This window comes from Kogia breviceps, chromosome 11, assembly GCF_026419965.1.
Source record: "Kogia breviceps isolate mKogBre1 chromosome 11, mKogBre1 haplotype 1, whole genome shotgun sequence".
NCBI classification, from domain to species: domain Eukaryota; kingdom Metazoa; phylum Chordata; class Mammalia; order Artiodactyla; family Physeteridae; genus Kogia; species Kogia breviceps.
Genome location: NC_081320.1, coordinates 36,159,062 through 36,166,062, shown reverse-complemented (window position 1 = coordinate 36,166,062; position 7,001 = coordinate 36,159,062). Strand labels below are relative to the sequence as shown.

Below are 7,001 nucleotides of genomic sequence, written 5' to 3'. Positions count from 1 at the left end.
GCTTGGCGGGGAAACCGTAAATAACGCTGTCACCATAGAAAAGCCTACAGACACCGCGGTGACGGCAGCCAATGAGACCGGCTGGACTCCTGGCTACTTCAAAAGGCCGTTGACTCAGTGGGCGTCATGGTCCTGGATCATCACCGGCCCTGGACTGTCTGGGAGTTGAGCAGGCAGGGCTCTGACACCTGGTGCTGTTTGTACGTTAATTCAGGGGCCTAATTGAAGAAAGCGCAGACTACTGGTCAGAGCATCTAGGCTGGCAGAAACCCTCAGCCTAAGGTGGCCAAACAAATGTGGGGTGGGGTAAAGCTGCCGCCCCCCAGCAACTCTGCACATCTCTTTCCTGGACCCTTAAAAGTCATTAGAATCTAAGCACTTCCAATGCTGGTGCTCAGGCAGACAAGCAGTGAGAGAGGAGGCCTGGGGACAATCAACCTCACCTGGAGGCTGCCAGGGAGCAGTTCTGCCCCTCCCCCACAGGTATGAGGACTCCCAACTCAGCACGAAGCAGTTACAGAAGAGGCGTCTGCACCCTCAGCCCCCCAAGAATGAGGAACGGGACAAAAGGCAGAGGAGGGGTTTGTCGCCGGCAAAGCCCACTAAAAATTCCTGGGAGATAAAAATAGAATCTGGGCAATAAAATAAAATCTAACCTTTTTTTTCCTTTGTGCTTTGTCTAATTTCACATGCTCCTAGGTTTCCACATGCAGAGGTCCCACACCCGGCACTTCAGACCCGATTTCCTACTGCAAAATGGCTGGGCCGACACCTCAGCTCTCAGGGCCACGTGCAGACTCGGCGACATAGAGCCTGAGCTCCAGCCAACCCGGGCCGTGGAGAGCTCTGCCCCCTCCCTCCCGCTGACGCTGCCGGGATCCCTACCCAGCAGCCTGTCCCACAGCCCACGGGGGAGCGCACGCTCTCACCTCTCCATTCTCTGATCAAAATATAAAGTTTCCTTTGCTTCTGAAGCAAACTCAGTCTCGTTCTTTTGGCTCCAGTGACCCTGGGCAGGGGGAACCTTGTTGGGACCACTCTGTAGGATCAGTAACAGAAATTGAGAACATTGTACCTTCAATGAACAGATGTGTGAGCCAAACTGTAATTAACATAGAGCAGTGTGTAAGGCTCGTGTAAAATAAGATGTTTCTAACACTTCCATTTGATATTTCCATCACTTTATTATAAGCAAGTTCAGTGGAGGGCTTTGTCTTATCTGTCAGGTCAACATTAGAGAAATGACGTGATTTCTTTCCAACGATGTACAATACATCTAATAATCTTGGCTGAAGCTTCAATCTTGTTTTGATTGCTTTTCCATTGAAAATGATACCTCTCCTTCAACTCCCCCATATCTGAGAAGTATAAAATCTTAGAACGTATTATTACCAAAGGGGAAACGCGGGAGGAGGGATAAATTAAGAGTTTAGGATTAACACATACAAACTGTGATGTATAAAATAGATCGTCAACAAGGAACTTCTGTATAACACGGGGAACAACATTCAATATTGTGTAATAACCTATAAGGGGAAAAAATCTGCAAAAGAATACATAACTATATCTACATCATCTATCAACGATAGATAAAATGTAACCTAAAGGAGGTCGATGGTGAGCTCTTCTGCCCTGAAGATTTCAATCATCTAAAGCTCGAACTCTGCCTACTGCCCAAGGCCCTTAATGATCATACATGTACCCGTAGCTTAAAAATTTCCCAATTTGGGGTTCGGGGAGACACTGATTTGGAAAAATCCCTGGTGTTCTCCTTACATGAAAGGGGCTCTACCTACAGCTAAAACATGCCTGACACCCAGAAGATGGTACACCGTTTGATCGGGAAGAGTTTGGAAATGACACGTCATCTCCTCAGCTCCTGGTAGTCGGCTTCACCCCTGCAGCCTTTTTTCTAACAAGCTCCCCACTTGAAGAATCAGCACATTTAACCTCCTGTTTTGTACAGTTAGGAATTTGTAAGGAGGATGAACGGGAAGAGGGGGAACTAATGAGAGACCAGCTCTAGGTGTTTGGACAGGCACATGCCATTCTAATTTCCAATCAGGAAGAAGAATTAACCAAAGGCTCAGCCTGCCCCCTGGAACCACAATAGGGCCTGTAGCAATCCTGTGGTTTTGTGGCCAGTTCCCAAAAGAGGACTTAAAAATGGAGCTCAGGGGCACTGCAATTCACAAACCTGCAGGGTTATAAATGATAACGATCTTCCAAAAATACACTGAGGTAAGGCAACAAAAAAGATTCTAAAGCAAGGCAAAATTTCAGGAAAAAGTTTTCAAGAGGTACGTTGGAGTCGCCTTTAAAGCACATGAAAAGTGGCAGAACTTCGCAAATGATGCAGTTGGCCAAAACATATATTTTTCCTAAATATATTTAGCAAAAATGCATACACTCTTTTTGGCCAACCAAACAAGCAGGACATGCAAATCAGCACTACAAAGAAGTCTCACTTCCCATCTGTCAAAAGGGCCATCCTGGAAAAGTGTAAAAACCAGAAATGCAGGACAGGCCATGGAGAAAAGGGAGTCTTGTGACACTGATGAGCGGGATGTAAATTGCCAACGGCCACTCTGGAGTAGTGTATGGTGTTTCCTAAAACATCTAAAAAACAGAACTACAATGCATAGGGCACTTCCACTCATTGGCGTATATATTCAGAGAACCAAAAATCGACAGAACACGGGCACCTCAAAGTTTAGGGCTGCTTGGTTTGCAAGGACCTCGGCTTGGGTACACTGAAAATATCCTAGGAAAGAGAAAAATGGGTAAACAAGTTGTGGTACTTATGTACAATGGAATATAACTCAGCCATGAAATCAATATCATAAGGCTACTAACAGCATAATGAGTATATTTAGGAACGATGATGTTAAGTAAAATAAGTCAGACAGAAAAAGAAACTTATGATAACATATCACTTACTGGGGTTTTCGAAAAATTGCTACACATGAACTGAATTACAAAACAGAACACAGAGTCACACATTTAGAAAACACACTTATGGCTGCTTAAGGGGAAAGGTGAGGTGGGGTGATGCATAAAACGAGAGTTTCAAGTGAGCACAGATACCGTTCCATAAACCAAATATGTAATAGACATGACCTACTCATTGCTCAATGAACTGGACTCAACACATCCTAGTCACTGCAGAAGAATACATCTGCCTAGTAAGAATCTTAAAAAGTATTTATTGGGCTTCCCTGGTGGCGCAGTGGTTGAGAGTCTGCCTGCCGATGCAGGGGACATGGGTTCGTGCCCTGGTCCGGGAAGATCCCACATGACATGGAGCGGCTGGGCCTGTGAGCCATGGCCGCTGAGCCTGCGCGTCCGGAGCCTGTGCTCCGCTACGGGAGAGGCCACAACAGTGAGAGGCCTGCGTAACGAAAAAAAAAAAGTATTTATTGATATCTCTCTGTAAGTGAATCAGCTGGGTGTAAAACGGCATAAACACAGCATTGAAAATCAGCTGAACCCCATTAAAAAATAAATTATAAAAAAATAAAAATTAAAAAAAACAAACAGTGAGAGAGAGAAACATTCTTACAAAATTCTTTCAGGGGCTGTGATGAAACCCTGATTGACCACATCTAGACACACAACTGGATGAGACATAAGGCTGGACACTCTTGGGGCCAAGAGGATTGGTGAGGTTGGGTGAGCAAATGCAGACCCTTTAAAGTAATACTGCGTGGTACCCATTCCATGGGTCCCAACTCTCCAGGTTCAAGGGAATCTTCCTACAGCTAAAACATGCATGGGAAACTCATAGGATGGTACATTGTGTGATCGGGAAATGTTTCTAAAACACATCTCATTTTTCATCCCTGGTGCTCCGGTTTGCCATTCCAGCCGCTTTATTAACAATCTCCGCACTTGGAGAATCAGCACCTTTATTTAACCTCCTGTTTCGTACAGTTTGCAATTTGTCCAGAGGATGAACGGGAAGAGGGGGAACCAATGAGAGACCAGCTCTAGGTGTTTGGACAGGCACATGTCACTCTAATTTCCAATCAGGAAGAAGAATTAACCAAAGGCTCAGCCTGCCCCCTGGAAACAGAAAAGGGCCTGAAGCAATCCTGTGGTTTTGCGGCCAACTCCAAAAAGGCGAGTTGAAAAATGGAGCTCAGGGGCACTGCAATTCACAAACCTGCAGTGTTATAAATGATAACAATTGTCCAAAAATATACTGAGGTAAGGAAATGAAGAGGATTTGAGATCAAGGCAGTATTGGAGGAAACAGTTTTCAAGAGGTAGATTGGAGTCGCCTTTAAAGCACCTGAAAAGCGGCAGAATTTCAACAATGATGCAGTTGGCCCAAAAGGGCGTATGCGGTTTTTTCCTGAATATATTCAGGGAAAAAACGCATAAGCCCTTTTTGGCCAACGAAACAAGCGGGCAATGCACATCAGTACTACAAAGAAGTCTCACTTCGCATCGGTCAAACGGCCATCGTGAAAAAGTGTAAAACCCAGAAATGCAGGATAAGCCATGGAGAAAAGGGAGCCTTGTTATGCTGGTGGAAGGGATGTAAATTGCAAACGGCCACTCTGGAGAAGTGTATGGTGTTTCCTAAGACATCTAAAAAACAGAGCTACAGCGCATACGGCACTTCCACTCATGGGCGTGTATCTTAGCCCCGACCCTGCGGCGGAGTCTGGATCCGGGCCAGCCACCGCCAGAGCGTCTGGTGTGCCGCTGCCTTCCAGAGCCGCCTTCTGGCCGCCCTAGCCCCGGCCAGGCCGGCGGGGAGCGCCCCCTCTGGCGCGCGCTGTGGTGGGAGGGGCCTGAGGAGGTGGGGGCCTGCAGCGGTGCCCGGCCGGGGCGGAGGCGGCCTCAGCCCCGGGCGACTAAAGGAGAAGGCGGGGCGGGAGGCAAAAAGCGTACAGCACCCAGTATTCTCAGGTGGTCTCCCATCCAAGTACTAACCAAGCCCGACCCTGCTTAGCTTCCGAGATCAGGCGCGTTCAGGGTGGTATGGCCGTACGCAGGGTTGGGGACCGCGGGCTGCCTCTTGAGGCCCAGCTTCTCTGGCGCGTGCGCCTTACCGCCAGCCCCGCGGCCAGCCCGCCCCGGCAGGGCCCCGCTGCCCGCCCAGCCAGGGGAATGGAGGTCTCGGGTACCGCGGGGTGGTGGAGGGGTTGGCGACCTCCCAGCCCAGGGCGGGAGGGACCCAGCAAACCCTTTGGCGCTTGGCGCCCCGCCCCAGATCCCGCTCGTCTCTCACAGGGATGTGGCCCCGGAACATGTCCGGGGACGTGACAGGAATCATCTTAGCCAACTCAACCCCAGACATTGTGCTCCAGGATACATGCTATGTAGTAGCACACTTCCATGACCTAATGTCCATGGGAGCAGTCTTCACTATTATGGGAGGCTCCTACACGGATTCCCACTATTCTCAGGTTTTACAGTTAACTCAGCATGAGCAAAAATTCACTTCACAAGTATATTTGTAGTAGTAAATATGACTTCCTGCAGCACTTTCTTGGCCTCTCAGGGATGTCACTACATTAGTCTGTGTGCCCTGAGGCACACACAACATGAAATATTTTGTCTTTAGGCTCATTCATCTCAGTAGCAGCAGTAATGCTAATACTCTTCATATTTTGAAAAGCATTTGCATCTAAACAAGAAGTCTTAGCAGTGGAAACTCCTACTCCTAACCTAGAATGGTTACACAAATGCTCTCCACCATATCCTATGTTTCAAGAATCCTATCTATGTAAGTGTAAAATAAGGAAGGACTCAAGTCCTTTTCAACCAGTTTCAAGCCAACACCGTAACAATTATGCCTTTCTCAATAAATGAGATAAAAGTAAAAAGTAATGTAGATTGGTCAAAGTTAAATCATAGGCTAAAATCCTGTATATCACTATGGCATATAAATTTCATCTAGGTTCTCAAGATACAACATCACCGATTATGGAAGAACTTTTACATTTTCATCATCACACATTAATAGTGATTTTTAAAATAAGTTCTCTAGTCCTCTATATTATTTCACTAATATTGACATCTAAACTAACTCATATACATACAACAGATGCACAGGTAGAGAAAATGTGAACAATTTACTAGCCATTATTGTAATCTTAATTGCCCTATCATCATTGTAAATCCTCTACATGATACATGAAATGAATAACTCTTTCAAACCATAAAAAACTATGGGTCAGTAATGATACTGAAGCTACAAATACACAGATAATGAAGATTTAAATGTTGACTTCTCTGTAATCCCCACATCGGAGCTAAAACCAGGAGAATAAATACTGATAGAAGTCAACAACCGAGTAGTTAGAGATAGTCGTTGAATATTAGTTTCATCTGAAATTGTTGTATGCTCCTGAGCTGTTCCTTCTCAGGCCTAAAAAGAGCTGCTATCCCAGGACGCCTAAATTAAAGAATCCTAATACCAACAGGACCAGGCCTATGTTGTGGACAAGGGAGCTCGTTTTTGTGAGTTCAAGACTGGACAGAGTGATATGGCTGAGATATGGAGTGAATCTGGAGCCCATGGGGATGCACTTTGCAAGCTCCAGGATAGGAATGGGGCCTCTAGGGTGCCACGCCACCCACCATGCCCTCCCAAGCAGGATCTTGGCAACATTCTCTGTCAGTGATGAGGCAGCCCTAGCACTTGTCACGCCCTGATGTTGTGTCCTATGTGGGCCCCATGCTCCTGGGACCACACCCCACACTCTTCAGGTCCATGCTACAGGGTCCTTCGTGCCTCAGGAGTAGAGACCACAGAGCAAGCAGTTCCCGCCCCAACCAGCAGGAGGAGGGGAGGAGAGCAAGGGCACCAGGGGAATCTCACTCAGACAACAACAGCCCAGCGGTGCCAGTGGGGGCAGTGATGATGCAGATGAGGCACAGACCAAGAGATGGGACCAGAGGACCCAAAAGGCAGCTGGTCAGGTCCTGGCTCATCTGCACCCCGGACACCTTTGTCCCTCATACACCCCCTTCCTCATACACCC

The 7,001-nt window shown here is 47.1% G+C and overlaps 1 pseudogene; it reads right to left on the bottom strand.

Annotated features, from left to right (window-relative positions):
- Positions 1-4,895: 4,895 nt before the first annotated feature.
- LOC131765997 (5S ribosomal RNA) lies at positions 4,896-5,004 on the bottom strand (annotated as a pseudogene).
- Positions 5,005-7,001: the final 1,997 nt, after the last annotated feature.